General features: G+C 38.3%; 1 protein-coding gene across 2 annotated transcripts in view; it reads left to right on the plus strand.

Annotated features, from left to right (window-relative positions):
- Window positions 1–9,546: 9,546 nt before the first annotated feature.
- ANO1 (anoctamin 1) overlaps window positions 9,547–16,678 on the plus strand; it is a 170,118-nt gene continuing 162,986 nt past the window's right edge. Inside the window, exon 1 of one of the 2 annotated variants that reach the window (XM_087921297.1) lies at window positions 9,547–9,581. The gene's annotated coding sequence lies outside the window, so the exon portion shown is untranslated. The remainder of the gene's footprint in view (window positions 9,582–16,678) is intronic. The other variant, XM_087921296.1, reaches the window with a different exon arrangement.

Below are 16,678 nucleotides of genomic sequence, written 5' to 3' on the forward strand. Positions count from 1 at the left end.
ACATATAAATGACCCTACCAAAAAGGTGCCAAGCTTTGAACTACTATGTCAGTAATGGACAATCTTAAATAGGTTTCGCACCTCATGCAGCACCTGCCAGGACTTTCTATATAAATGGGGCATAGTATCCTCCCCTCAGTGTGAATGCATGGTTCTGTTCTGACCTGGCTCCCAAACATGACAAACCTTCTGTAGTTAACCAAATTCTCCCTTTATTAGAAGCACCAGCAGCCCCGGAAAAAGTCTCTCTCACACACACACATTAGGCTAACAAGTCTGCCCAGCAGGGAGATCAATAATTGTCTGCCACACCTATTCATCTCTGTCCCCTGCCTTTTATCCCCAGAGCTAGGGTGGGGGTTTTCTAGCAGTGGTGGCTCTTCCATCCCAAGAACCAGCCCATACATTTCCACTGCTCTCCTCCCCTCTGCCTTCTGCGCATCTGCACATCAGGCACTGGACCCAGCTGTTCCTCCTCTTCCTCATCAACCACCTCGACCTGGGGGCTGTTGATTCTCCATCTGAGGCTGATGGATGGCCCAGTCTTCGCCTCTGTCTCTATTTCTGACAGCTCCATTCCCTCTTTCCCCTCAGAGCTCTTAGATTGCCTTGATGATTGCCCTGACTCCCAGGCCTCATCTGATTTGGCTACTGGAGGGTCCAGTGGCCAATAGGCCACAACAGGTCCCATGTCACATGTGTCCTTCTGTAAGCTGAGGGCATATACTAGTCCAGTATCTGATTTTTTAAAATATAAACTAGGCCATCTAACCATTGCACTTCAATGGTTAGATGGCCTAGACATTGGCATTTGAAGATAGATATTTTTAACATTTATATTTTATTGTGTTTTACTAATCTAGATGAAATGTTAATATATGTTGCTAATCCATGTATGATATGCCATTTGCTAAATAAATAATAGAAGGTACAACACATCCTTCAAAAGAATTAACTCATTGTTCACTAGGAATTCAAGTTTTCTACATTAAAAAAGTTGCACTAATCTGAGATTGGTGTCATTCCGCTGGGTCCCCATGAGTATGAGGGACTTGAACATGTCTTTGCAAGTTGTACTGGTTTCCTTTTGGCTTAGCTGCTGCTCCAGTGGAAATATAATAAAGACCTTATTTTGCAAACATTTATTCTGGAGCTACAGGTGAAGCAGTTTCTGGTCTCATTGTACCATTCTGTTCCTCAAAATACCTCCTCTCAGGCGATTTCCCAATTTTTCCAGGCATTCTCAGAGGTAATTCTGACACTCTTCTACACAGAGGCAGGTTGACTTTTAAAATCCCCTGGCAACAAGCAAATGCAGTGCAGGAAGAACAAAGATGGATGTGGCTGTCCTGGTGTGTGGGGTTTTTTTTTACATCTTCTCATTGACCAGCTGCAGGGAGTACTGGTCAGCTCGGTGGGAGTATAAGCACGGCAACCTGGGTCATGCAGCTGCACAAAAAATGCTGGACTTTTCAAGACTTCCATTATTTTGTCTCTTTTAATGGTAACAAGAAAATGTGCAGAATTCTGTATGGATTTCCTGTGTAAAGGGAAGATAAGAAAAGGGGGTGACTCTTCAGACTATGTCAAGTCTGGGCTTGTGGTTGTAACCTATGGGAGTCTCAGTCTAGGGGTGATTGGCAGCTTTTCCAAAAGTACACAGGAAACAGGGAGGGCTCCTGGGATTTTCAACATACTCCCAAAATAGCCATTACTAAACTACTCCTTGTTGCTCTTCCAGCTGATGGGATCTTGTGGTTTCTTGTATGCCTATTTATATATTTTAAAAAATAGGCTAAACTTTTATAATGTTCAACCCCTGATTTACTAGTATCACAGATGTTCCATGATACTTCTTGTTTACATTACACACATATAATTAGGAATACTGCTTTTCATACTTCATAGTTGACCCCGAAGTATAAAAAGATTTTTTTTTAATAAACACTGTATCAGTAGTAAAAGAATATTGGTATGGGCCATTTACAACATTGTGATTTCCCCCCACCCCACCCCACCCCTGCTGTTGACAAACCCTTGTACTGGATATACTATTCATCTGCCGGGGAAATAGCATCTACCAGTAGAATCGATTTTCCTGTCCAACTCTGCTCCAGTGGAATAGAAACTTTTATGACAGATACAAAAGGAAAGTAGCATGAAAGAGAATCAAGACCCATTCTGTTGAAAGTCCAGTTATTCAATATTTAATGCAATCCAATTAATAGGTTGCCAATTTACATATAGGAGAAAATCTCTGAGTCTTAAAAAGAAATCAAACTTTCCACTTGAACTATAGGCATGCATGATACAAAAGAGATTTGCTTGCACAGCATTAAAAGCATGGAAAATATACCGCTGCCAAAAAGCGGGGGAAAGCCTATACCATTGATTGCTTTCATGATCTACAATGCTGCAATCTATTTGGTTCTTTCATGATGTTACATATTGTTGATTTATGATCCTGAGAAATTACAGTATGAGCTAAGCCGGTGAAGAAAAATGTTGCCAAATATAAGACTCATCTTCAAAACTCACTTTATTTATGTATTCGATTTTTAAGACCACCCACTCACTATGATCGGCTTAAACTGAAGACATTCTAAAGTTTAAAGGAGAGAGAGAGACAGACAGACAGACAGACAGACATAAAGGGAATATTTAGAGAAAGATTTGTAAATGAACTACTAATTGATGCTAAAGTCCTGAGGTTACAGTTTGGAGTTGCAGCATGCTTAGAACTTTGGATGATTTAGGAGAGGGGATTGAGTTGTCCAAAGAGACAAAGCAATAAATCTTAATTTACTTTGGAAAAAAGAGTAGGCAGGATTGACTGCCCAAGTTTTTTTTCTACTAGATCTAAAGGACATAGCCTATGGCAGGGGTCCCCAACCCCCAACCCACAGCCTATTACCAGGCCTTGAGCCCTTTGGCACATCTCGCCAAAACCAGCACCAACCGTAAGAACCTCCGTTGTCGTCCTGACCTAACCATACAGCAATGTGCCTGCTCCTGTGTACTCTGCACTGAACTCAAAAAACATCTAGGCAATGGAGAGAAGGACCTTTACATTGACTACCATGCTGACTGTATCAAAAGTAAGTCACACAACCCGCAACTGAGCTTCAACCTTCAACCACAACCCTACCTCAACCAATCCACCATCACCCAAGTCTAGGCACGCACGCCCCTAACTACCTCAATTCCAACTACTGCTGGCCTTAAATGCAAGCTACTCAATGCAAGAAGCCTTGCGAATACAATACCTGAATTTCTCCTCTTACTAAATATGGCTAAATTCGACATCATATTTGTCTGTGAAACATGGCTCAATGCATCTCTCCCTGACTCCATTACCACATTAAGAGACTATCATGTTTACCGATCAGATCGTGAAATTCGTAGAGGAGGTGGTATTGCTATCTTCCATAAAAAGTCCTTACATCTAAAAAACATCCAAGTTACCCAGGAGCTTGCTCTTCCTGAGACCATCATCTGTGAACTATCCTTAAATATCACATTTTGATTCTTACTATGCTACAGAGCACCTGATTATGACATCGAACAGGTAAACAAGCTAAAAACACTACTAACATGGGCAGCATCCTGCCCACACGCTTTTATCTTTCTTGGTGACTTCAATCTACTTCATATTGACTGGACCCTAAATGAATGTACAACTGAGCCCATACACGCAACCTTCTACAATGCTGTTACAAATCTGGGACTGGAACAACTAGTAACCAACAACACAACATCTTCTGCAATCGTTTGAATTTAATTTACGGAATACAAACTAAAGAACCCTTTTCCAGCAGTGACCACAATATCATTGACTTTTGTCTCAACATACGCCCAGACAAAAATCATCACAATGATGTAATCCCCAATTATAACTTCAAAAAAGGCAACTATGATCTTATAGACAACGATCTCTCATCCCTTGATTGGCAATCTCTATTCACTGGATGCAATAGTGTTGAAGACCATTACAACATATTTTTACTTGAAGTCAAAAGAGTCATCAAACTATATGTACCAACTACAACTCCCAAAACAAAACAAAAAACAGATTACCCATAACAATAAGGAATCTTCAATCGAAAAAGAGATCACTCTGGTGGAAAAACAAATCTGGTCACGTTGCCAATTTTAAAAGCTGATACAAAAATTTATGCCACCAGATAAAGACTGAATGCACCAATTATCACATTAAACAAGAAGAAAATCTTCTATGCACCAATTCCACCCGCACTTTTTAAAATTTTGTAAACAACAAACTAAAAGACTCAAGGTCCATTCCACCCAATAGGACCTAATGGTAAAGACTGCAACGATGACACCATTAAAGCCAACATCTTTAACACATTCTTCGGCTCAGTATTTGTAAACAGCAATGGATCATGCCCAGTATTTCCTAGCTGAACCACAGAAAACTACAATGATCTAATACGTATTGATTTTACAGAAGACAATGTTGAAAAAGCATTACGCAATCTAAAACCATCTCTATCTATTGGACCGGATGGAATAAGTGCCTACTTCTTAAAAAAGCTATCCACTGTCATAGCCGAACCTCTAAGCATAATCTTGCCTAACCTATGGTCACAAGCCACAGTCATCCCCATCTTCAAAAAGGGAGTCCCCAGCCTAATTGAAAATTACAGACCAATCTCCTTTTGCTGCGTCACCTGTAAAGTCATGGAATCAATTATTAACCAATCCATTATCCTCCACTTAGAGACAAACAGCCTACTCTCCAATAAACAATTTGGTTTCAGGAAAAAACTATCCTGTAATCTGCAACTCTTACACTGCAAAAACATATGGACTACACAACTTGATCAGGGCAAAACAATAGAAGCAATCTACATAGACTTCTGTAAAGCCTTTGATTCAGTGGTACACGACAAACTACTCCTAAAACTAAAATCTTATGGTATCTCTGGACAACTGCATAACTGGATAGAAGCATTCCTGTCAAACAGACAACAAATGGTCAAAATTGGGAGCGTCCTATCAAATTCTGTACCTGTCAATAGTGGTGTCCCCCAAGGCAGTGTTCTAGGACCAACTCTCTTCATACTCTACATAAATGACCTCTGTGATCATATTAAGAGCAACTGCGTTCTTTTTGCTGATGATGTAAAGCTGTTCAATACCACAGACACTACTGCTACCCTTCAAAAAGATCTTGACTATGTATCAGAATGGTCAAACAAATGGCAACTTCAAATCTCAACAAACAAATGCTCTGTCTTACATATTGGCAAAAAAAAACAGAAAATAAAATACAAGCTGAATAGTCAAGATCTTGTTGATGATCCAAGCTCTGTAAAGGACCTTGGAATACTCATCTCTAATGAACTAAGTGCTAGAGCCCATTGTAACTACATAGCCAAAAAGGCATTAAGAGTTGTTAATCCTACATAGCTTTTTCTCTGGTAATATCACACTACTAACTAGAGCACACAAAACATTTGCTAGACCAATACTTGAATACAGATCTTCAGGCTGGAACCCACATTATGTATCTGATATTAGCACAGTTGAGAAAGTCCAGAAATATTTCACAAGAAGAGTTCTCCACTCCTCTACTCGTTGTAGAATACCTTATGCCACCAGACTTGAAATTCTAGACCTAGAAACCCTAGAACTACAACACAAGAGCAAACAATAGATACAAACTCAAGGTTAATCGCACCAAACTTGATTGCAGGAAATACGACTTCAGCAACAGAGTGGTCAATGTCTGGAATACTCTACCTGACTCTGTAGTTTCTTCCCCAAACCCCAAAAACTTTAACCTTAGACTGTCTACTATTGACCTCACTCCTTTCCTAAGAGTTCTGTAGGGCGCGTGCATAAGTACACCAACGTGCCTACAGTCCCTGTCCTATTGTTTCTTTTATTTTTTCCTTATATGTACCCATTTCATATATTCATAACTATGTTTTTACTTATACCTATTATCTTGTAAGCAGTTGACAAATCAAATAATTTAAATAAATAAATAAATAAATAAATAAATAAATCTCCACTTGCACGAGCAACAATGAAGCATGTGTACACACACTCCACTTGGGCAAGTGGCAGACCAAAATGGAACTGCCCGCTTGCCCACTGCTCATGTGGAATCATCCCCTCTACTACTATTTTAAAAATAGATTTGAAAAGAAGATGGTATTATCTTTGCCAGGCCTGATATATCAAATGACTTCCTGTTTCCAGAATAAGTATGCTATTGTAAAGAGGTGATATTTCATGGGGATATTGGCTGCCAACTGTTTGGACAAGAATGCTTGACTTAATAAAAAAAAACACAGAATATTGCCTATCATAAACTTTGCACAATCATTCCAGCACCAGACAATAACTCAGGGCAGGAAGGTGTTTAAGAAGCAACATAGATCTTACAAATAAATGCATGAAACAAAGTCCACATAATTGTCTGGTGAAAAGGAGCCCTGAGAAGCTGAATGTGAGAGAAGAACAACAGAAGAGAGAAGAGAGGCTGCATTTTCAATTATTTTCCCCAACCCTCAAATAATTCCTCTGCAATTTGACCCTCGCTGAAAGTCAGATGGAGGGAACTGCTGCTAACCAAACTCCTGTGGTGTAATGTACACTAGGCTAGGCATGATTTTGAGATATCCGATGGTGAAAGTATGAAGAAGGATTATCACCTCCCATGCTTTACTCTACAAGCTGGTAGTGTTTTCCATGCTAAAAGAGACACCCCCAACTGGAGCTACATTGCTTCCATTGGCATTTAAATGCTGCTTTGCCTCACATTTTCTGTCACATCCACAGTGCACTTTCCTCCCCAAATCATTCCTTTTTTTCTGATTAGCATCTCTGGGAGCCTAAATTTAGAAAATAAAACAATTCTTCAGTCATTCTCAAACAGCAGAATAAACAGAGGGTAAATAACTCTGTTACTATAATGTTTGAGTTAATCCCAAGCATTGCTAGGATATTTTCTACATCAGGAAACAAAGCTAGCCACCAGAAAGGAAAACTGACAGTCCTTATGCTAGGTGACATTCTCCTTTTTTCAGTGAATTCCATTTGAGTGTGGTGTTTGCCTCTCACGAATTCCTTCATCACATTGATTTTCCTTTATGGAAGTTGCTGATATGGATTGTGAATAAACAAAAGGAAGTACTAGTTGGCATAACCCATAATTAAGTGAGGGTCACAGCTGTCTTTATGTGCTCTTGGCCAGTCGTTAAAAAGCATGCCAGTTTAAATTGTGCTGCACCACAAAATAAGAAACATGTATACACAATGACACAATAACTGTTAATGGAAATGAGATTTTTGTATTTTTTGTTTTTAAAGAATAAAAAAAAATTTAAAAAATGTGCTACTTCAACTACTGAGCCCTATTCTCCCTCGGTGAGGCCAGTGAGCGTTGCTGCCTCACAGTTTCATGCAAGACAACTTAAGAGAAGTAATAGGTGGAGTCCTCCAGTGTTATTTACATTTCCCACCACCACATCCGAGTATCAAGTGCCAACAGGAAAAACAACCACCAATTGTTCTCTTTTATATGGGAAGGGCTGGGTAAATGTGCTTGGGATGGATAGATTAGCCATAGGATGCCTGAGTAACAGATCGCAGGCTGTTCTGGATCTTTGACCCATATCTCAGGGCTACTTTTTATTGGCATATGTATAGCACTTTCTGCAGTGCCAATCAAGAATTAGGTAGGTGGGTGCATTTGCAAAAGGCTGGTAGCCAATCTCTCTTGAAGCCCAAGTCAAAATGGCTATGAAAATAGGGCTAATGATTAGAAGGGAGGGATTATGCCTATGGTAGGCCAAATTGCTCAATAGGAGCAGAGAAGAATGCAGCCTGACCATATTTATTTATTTTTATTTATTTATTTGTCAAAAACTTACAATATAACAGAAACAAGAACAAACATAAGTTTAAATAAAAGAAATAGGAACCAATAATTGGGGACAATAGGACAGGGATGGTAGGCACGATTGTGCGTTTATGCACATCCCTTACAGACCTCTTAGGAATGGGGTGAGGTCAATAGAGGTTAGTTTGAGGGTAAAGGAGTAGGGGTTTGAGCAGGTGACAATAGAATCGGGTAGTGAGTTCCAGACATTGACCACTCTGTTGCTGAAATCGTACTTCCTGCAATCGAGTTTGGAGTGGTTTACATTTAGTTTATATCTGTTGTGTGCTCTTGTGTTGTTGTTGCTAAAGCTGAAATATTCATTAACTGGCAAGACGTTGTAACATATGATTTTATGTACTATGCTTAAATCCAATCTTAGTCGGAGTAGTTCAAGGTTGTCTAAGCTTAAAATCTCAAGTCTTGTTATTATTATTAACCAAAGCAACAGCAAAAAAAAAATATATGGCAAGATGCATAGAGATTTAAAAAACCACCTCATTTCATTTGTACCCAACGTGAAATATGTGATTGTATCACTCTAAATCAGCAGTTACTAAACTGTTTGCCATCACATCTCCTGTAGTCTAAGATTAATGTACACATCTTCCCTAAATATCCAACGATCAAACCAAATGATGAAAACAATACAAGTAAACTTTGGGAATGGTGAATTTATTTTAACAATGTAACTAAAAAGTTCTTCACACCTCCCCTGGACTTTGTCTACACCTCGTCAAGGCAGGTTCACCTCACAGTTTGGGAAACCCTGATCCAAATGAATCTCTATCATATGCTGAGGAAGCACATTACAGGTATTTCCCGGCCTAGAAGCATAACTGATCCCAAAATGTATGTTGTTAAAGTGAGACATTTGTTAAGTGAGTTTTGCCCCATTTTACGACCTTTGTCACCACAGCTGTTAAGTGAATCCCTAGAGTTGTTAAGTTAGTAACATGGTTGTTAAGTGAATCTGGCTTCTCCATTGATTTTCCTTGTCAGAAGGTCGCAAAAGGGGATCAGAAGACCCCAGAACACTGCAACTGGCATCAATACGAGTCAGTTTCCAAGCGTTGAAATTTTGATCATGTGACCATGGAGATGCTACAAGGGTTGTATCTGTGAAAAACGGTCATGTCACATTTTTCACTGTCATCATAACTTTGAACAGTCACTACATGAACTATTGTAAGTCAAGGATTATCTGTAGCCAATTGACCACATAATATGTTAAAAAGGCACAAGTAAAAAAATTCACCTTACAGTATAGTATTTCCCAGTGTCAATCATTCGAATTCTTAGCTTTACCAATGAAAGGTTAAGCCCATTTATTCATTCTTCTACTTATTACTAGAACAAATGCATGTGCTGAATGGCCAGCACTTTCATCCACTATCACAGAGCGCTATTAAATGTGACCACACAAAAGTAAACTCCTAGCTGGAAGAACAACTTTATGACAACTTTCTGCTGGCAGGGCTGTCAAAAGTTAGAATTTAATTTGACACTTTCTTCCTTTTAAAGGGCTGCTCAATCCAAATCTGGTTTAAAGATAAAGGAACCTTAAAAGAGAAAGGTGGGGCCGTAAACTTTGAATATAAAGAGCAGACACTTTCGACATTTAAAGACATTTAAAGAGCTTCTGGCCACCGTGTCCAACACTAAGGTAAGGTTTATTTTTGCTCTCTTTATAAAATGTTCTTGGAAGCCTAATATCTCTAATATCAATTAGTATATGCCGCTCTCTGCAATTAGATGCCATTTATTTGAGATACCTGTATCAATGGGACCGATTTCAAAATAAGGATTCATAGAAGAGCTTGCAGTCTGAAAGGTAGCATCTTTGAACGAGCTGGCCCTTCACTTTATTCTTATTCAGTCTGTTCTTTGTGCAAACCTCGCTTATCACAGTCTGGGGCTGGAAATCTTCCCACTAGGCATTTGTTCTTTCTTTTCAGGAGACACTACAACTACAGTTTCATCTATATCATTTATCATTTGACAATCATTTATTGCCAAGGAAAATATCTAACAAACAGCCACCCAGGCAGAAAGAGCACAAGTTATCACTCACTCTGTACATGTGTGTGTTTGTGTATATGTGTGTGCCTAGAAAAGTGCATTCCCCACCTACACTCTAACATGCTCAACTGCAGATAACCAACACTATGTTGTTGTTGTTATTATTATTATTAATAATATCAAATAATACACGTAACACTAAAGTTTAGTTCACGTCCTCAGGGATATTTCTTCTAAACAAAAGTGCATAAAATGCACTGGCAATTGCTGCAAGAGAGATTCCCCTCCCTTTACCCAACAGTATATACCAAAGGAAAGAACAATTCTTGCCCCTGGTGTGGGAGAATTTTAATTAAAGAACTCCCACCAAGAAGACAAAGACTTACTGCAGGAATCATCCTTCTTTTCACTGACAAGCCAGGCTGTAAGTGTGGTCTGCCTTTAGAGCACTTTAGATATTTTTCCCCTCAATCCAACACAGCCTGACAGATGCTGGGGTGGGGGGAATAAAAGTCTGACCCAGTTGTGCTGATGTAAGAAAAGTGAGCCACATAGTTGTTCTTGCTTAGCACTTTTACACAAAAGGAATGGCTAGCAAAGCAAAATAGTTTGGTTGGTTTTGTGGAATCGTTGGTGTTCTCTGAGCTTGGTTGTTTCCTTGTTGACATTCCATTACCCATTAGCTAGATAAAATGATTGTTAGCTCCCTGGGTAATGAAATGACAGCAAACAATCAAGCTCAGAGAGCACCAAGGATTCTACAGTTCAACCCTGAGCTGCAAAAAAAAAAAAATCTTCTATTGGAACTGGTTAGTTCAGATTGGGGGACTAGACAGCTACTGCTCTTACTCTTCATTGTTCCTGATTGGTATTTCCATTTTGCTTTCAAGCACAGGATTTTTGATGGTTAAGGAAACCAGGGACAATAAACTGCTAGAGTGAGGTATTACCAAATAAGATCTTTCAAAGAACTTCAAGTTTCAAAACATCTCAAGCTTTCCCCTTCCCTCCCTCTAATCACATTCCCATCCTGCGTGCCTGATTTGAAGCAAATCTTAGTTTCCCATTTTCATCATATTTGCAAGACAAATGCAAGTCATTGTGGTTTGCATGCAATGAGAAGCTTTGAACAGAGAATAGAGAAAATCAGTGTCCACGAAAATAGAGGGAGCGCAAAGCCCCTAAGGTCATGAAGTCTTCAAGCCCCTAAGGTCATGAAGTTCTACCTAACCCAGGATTTTCTAATGCTTTCCTTTATTTTGTTATATTTATTTATTTATTTATTTGCTTTTGTCAATTGCTTACAATTTTGCAGTCACCAAAAGCTTTTGTTAATCACCACATGTTTTAAAAGGCTGAAGTCTCATGAAATGACCACATTATGTACTATATGTTCTTAAGACCAAAAAAGGGGGAGAGTAAAATCCTGCCAGATTTCAAGTGAGAACACTAAAAACGTATAAAATCTGATGCGTTCTTGGCATCAGGGATCATTGGCATTATTCTAAAAGATTACCAGGAGGAAAAACATTTCTATTAGTACCAATCCCTAAAAGTGATATAACTTATTAATCAAGGAAAATATATATATCCGTCAATAATAATTAAAAAATCAGCCTATGATAAGATCTTCATTGGCTGTTTTCTCCTCCATCATCTTGCATAGCAAGAAAGGGGATGGATGCACTGCAGTCTCTTCAAGAATTTCACATTAAGGACTCCAGAACATGCTGGAAAAGGTTGGCACGTCCTTGCAATTTCCACTTTGCTTTGTAGCATTGCCAGATTCATTTGAGCTGATGCTCAGTTGGGAAGAGTCCAAACTTTGTCTTGAGCTGCTGAGAAGTCACTTGTTCGCTTCCAGCCTCCCTCAGCTGAGAAAATCTACTGCTGAACTGTGCCTTGGCTTTAGGACAGATGAGGATTTTTCATGCCATCACATACCTAAAACCGCTCTTTCAGCAAATAGAATTCCTTTTAAAAAAAAATACAAAAAAATCAGAAAAAACTTACAAGGGTCAGTATTTGTATGGGGAGGAGGTAGGAAAGTATTTTGATTAGAAATTTTTATTTGTTTATCAAGTTTCAAGGCTGGACTCTCCCTGCAAATTCTTGCTGAGTGTTTGCATTGTATTGAACATGTGCTAAATACATTGGGAGGAAGGCATGTTACCTTTTTTTATAATATTGTTTGGGCGACCAAGATTAGGATAAGTAAAGTGATTGTGTTATGCAAGAGGACAGGAACTGCTGCATGGAAGCTGAGGGTATTTGCTTTATCTCCTAAGGAAAGTTTTATACCCCAGCAAGAAATCATGCTTTTCACCAGTTTAGCCTTAAAGTTTGGTTCTATAATTTCAGAGGGCTACAAAGAAAAGAAGTTAATAACCAAACATGGTCCCTGGGCTCTGCAATCTTGGTTTTAAATTACTGCAAGCTTCTCTGCATTGAAAAAGAACACCAGTGCAATGGTTTAGGCAAACTCAATTTAAATAAACAAATAAATCATGTGAACACTGATTCTCACTTATATCCTTTATTGTTCATAAAACTAGGCAACAACATCTTATAATTCTTGGTGAGTTGTACCTCAAATTTTGTCTTAGAAGAGGTATGACGTGTCCCTTAAGCAAACTTGCAAAGCTGTTTGCCACGTAAACATCCACATAGTCTTTAAAACCAGCCTAACTTGTTTCCTATTCATTACTGTTACCCTGGAGGTAGAACCATCTTTTATACCCTTTTCAATCATAAGTTAAACTTTATTTTCCCTTTTGATGTCCTATTATTATTTTTTTGACAGAATGAACACAGGTAGTCCTCAACTTAGGACCACAATTGAGCCCAAAATTTCTGTTGCTAAGTCAGACGCTTGTTAAGTGAATTTTGCTCCATGTTACGAGCTTTCATACCACAATTTTTAAGGGAATCATTCCGGTTATTAAGTCAATCGTTAACTGAATCTGATTTTCCCATGGACTTTGCTTGTCAGAAGGTTACAAAAGATGATCACATGATCCCAGGATACTGGAACCATCATAAATATGAGCCAGTTGCCAAGCATCCACATTTTGATCACATGACCACAGTGGTGCTGCAACAGTCAAAAGTGTGAAAAACAACCATAAGCCCCTTTTTTCAATGCTGTTGTAATTTTGAATGGTAATTAAATAAGCTGCTGTAAGTTGAGGACTACCTGCATTTACTCAAAATTATATAATTCCTTCAACTTTGCCGTCAGTAAGGTCTGTAAAATAGTTTTAGGGAACTATTTCTTCCACCAAGTATTGCTGTCATAATTTTTTTTCTCTTTGTGATAACCTCTTCTAATATAGTTATTAAATAACTATGAATATTCCTAGAAATTCCATTAAATGAGTGTGTGGCAGAATAATAATGTTTATGAGATTACCAGACACTGCAGCCCCTCAGTAGCACTATTGGATATATAATGTTCTTCTGGCTCTATTTTCCTATCATTAAGAGTTATACTTTAAAAGATTATTCTGATATAGTAAATGGGATCTTGGTAGATTTCTGCAGACATCTTTGAATGATATTAGCAATATTTCCAAAGCAAATCAAGCCAATCATAATTTTTCTTAGCATACAGCATATTTTGGAAAGTATGTTATTTACATGACTTCTGTGCTGCTTCAATCAGATTTAAGTCCTATAACACACTATCACTACTTTGTAGAACAAACCAGTACAAATTTACAACAGGTTGAAAATGCAAACATTCCATTATTAAATATCACAACTCTCTTATTTCAACACACATTCTCCTGCAGTTCTTAATCCCCAAAGATTTTTTAGAACAAGACCCTGAAATATCAAAAGGAGGGAGCTAGTCTCATCTCTAGGGGCAAACTGTTCTCTGAGAGGGATGCCCGACGTAGATAACCAATTCCCCCACCCCACCCTCTGGCAACCTTGCTGCAATCATGAATTTCATTGGGTATGTTATCTATGTAAAATGATGCTGAAATGAGCTGAAAGCCAAACAATTTCTTATCCAATGTAGGGCTTGTGTTTATTAAAATGGCCATCAAAATATGAGGGATGAAACTGGCTGCCTATTAAACCTACTCAGGATAATTACAACTTTGACCAAACTGCATCCATAATGCTAGTTAGGACAAGCAGTGATTAGGGACAGTGGCAATAGTATTCAAGCAGGATGTCATGTCATGTACATAAATTAGTGATACTACTCCAAAGGAAAATGTTCCAAATGAAAGCAATTGCTATAAAAGAATGTTGTGCAGATTATTAAGAGAAGCTAATGAGTGATGATTCACCTGGATCTCACCTAATGCAAACACATTGTGCTGTGGTTTGCTTAATCATAGCTTAGCATATATGGCTAGCATCACACTACGTTCTAAGCTATAATGTGTTTTGGAAGACAGAAACAGCTTTGGAACTCTGAAACGACCTCAAATGTAGTCATTATAGATCTTTCTGGGAACTAATGAATTTCCTGCCTGCTAAGAGCCATTAAGCTGTTTTTACTTCCTCTGTGTTTATTGTCTTTTCAGATGTCATTATAATATTGCTCCCTCTTCCTATAGCTGCATTCATCCACAGGCAATTGTAGCAGGAAGGGGAATCCAAATATAAGGAAATGGAGCCATAATATGCTTGGTTTATTACGGCCACATTTTCCCATTTTTCTATTCATTTCCACTGCATTTTTCTTTCAACAACATGGGGAGCTCATTGGTGGAAGGATCACGACAGTTTTTATTTATTTATTTGTTTGTTTGTTTGTTTGTTTTATTCATTCATTTATTCATCCAACAAAAATTACAAATTCAAACCAGAGGTGGTATTCAGCAGGTTCTGACCAATTCTGGAGAACCGGTAGCAGAAATTTTGAATAGTTCAGAGAACCGGCAAATGCCACCTTTGACTGGAGATTTTACAGTATCCTTCCCCTGCCATGCTCAACAAGCCACGCCCACAGAACCGGTAGTAAAACAAAAAGGAATCTCACTACTGATTCAGACAAAGAAAATAAGAAATTCAAATGTGACAGGGGCGATATGCATGCCAGTGCACTTATGCATGCCCCCTTATGGACCTCTTAAATATGGGGTGAGGTCCACAGACATTTAGAATTAAAACCGTGAAAGGTAATGGCTGAGACAACTGAATCAGGTATGATATTCCAAACTTTGTCAATTCTGTTACAAAAATCTTTTTTTTTTACAATCGAGTTTAGAGTGGTTTACATTAAGTATAAAGCAGAGGTTCACATATATTACATTATGATTAAAAGTTTAAAAGCCGTTTACAGATAAAGTGTTATGTACAATTTTGTATGCGATACTTAAGCCTGACTGCAAGCATCACAGTTCTAAACTATCCAAACCAAGAATTCCAAGCCTATTAGTATAAGGCATTCTATTACGGACAGAAAAATACAACACTTTCCTTATAAAGTACTTCTGAACTTGCTCAGTTGTATTAAAGAGCCATGGTGACCCAGTGGTTAGAATGCAGTACTGCAGACTAACTCACTGTTCACTCCAGGAGTTTAATCCTCAATGGCTCAAGTTGACTCATCCTTCCATCCTTCCAAGATCGGTAAAATGAGGACTCAGATTATATGCTGACTCTGTAAACCGCTTAGAGAGGGCTGAAAAGCACTGTGAAGTGGTATATAAGTCTAAGTGCTATTGCTATTGTTATTAATGGCTGATATGCAGTAAGGATTCCAATATTCAATAGAACAATATTCTAGGATTTCTTCTTTAAGTTTACAATTTTCCAAACACTTGAAGAGGGTTGGTGAGCATAGGTTGGTATGGGTTGTATTCTTCTGTGAAAAAGTCCTATCTAACAGGACTGAAAAAGTATATCTTCTCTATTACAAAACCTGCCCTTTGGAACAGCTGATCTCTATGAGATTCTGCTACCCTTCTGTAAGTCCATAAAAACCTATTTTTCCCACAATAATTGGGACAGGATAGTTGATGAATCCTTCCTAAAATATTTGGGAATGTTAATATGATCATAGTTGGCATCAGTTGTATTATAGTTTGTGGTTTTATAGATTTTATATTCATTGCCTCTCTTGTCTTGTGCTTTATGTTAGCCAACCAGGACTGTAATTTACAAGTTGATAAACCATTGAGGAAGAAAGGAGGGAGGGAGGGAGGGAGGGAAGGAAGGAAGGAAGGAAGGAAGGAAGGAAGGAAGGAAGGAAGGAAGGAAGGACCTGGAACAGACAGATGTTGTTTGAGGGTGTTAAAGGATGCAATCTGTTCCAAGTAAAGGTACCTTTTGCAATTGACTTGTCATTATTATTATTTTATTTAGTATTATTATTATCATTAAGGCATGACTGGGCTTGGTCATGGCTTAAACAGGATGAAATTCTGCACCAGCTTCCATGTAATCTTTCTTTGTGTTGTGAGAAATTCAATCAACTGCCGCCCCCATTATCACATGGAGCAAGTAGCGACTTGTTTACTTTAACACCAGTTATTCATGTGTGTAATATGATTTTATTTATTTAATACAAAGATTTTATTTAGTTTTCTAAATGTCACTGTTTTCTCACACATTGGATGAGTAGGTGACTTTTTACTGAAATAACAGCTTGATGGAGGTGCATCTGAAATGTAGGTAGGAAAATTGAGCTGAATAATATGGAAGTAGGACAAACCAGGCTAGGACGGACAAGAGGAGAAAAAGATGAAAAGCAATTAAAGATTTGGAACTCTACCA

Source organism: Pseudonaja textilis, chromosome 1, assembly GCF_049901715.1.
Source record: "Pseudonaja textilis isolate UNSWEBS1 chromosome 1, rPseTex1.2, whole genome shotgun sequence".
Classification (NCBI taxonomy): Eukaryota; Metazoa; Chordata; class Lepidosauria; order Squamata; family Elapidae; genus Pseudonaja; species Pseudonaja textilis.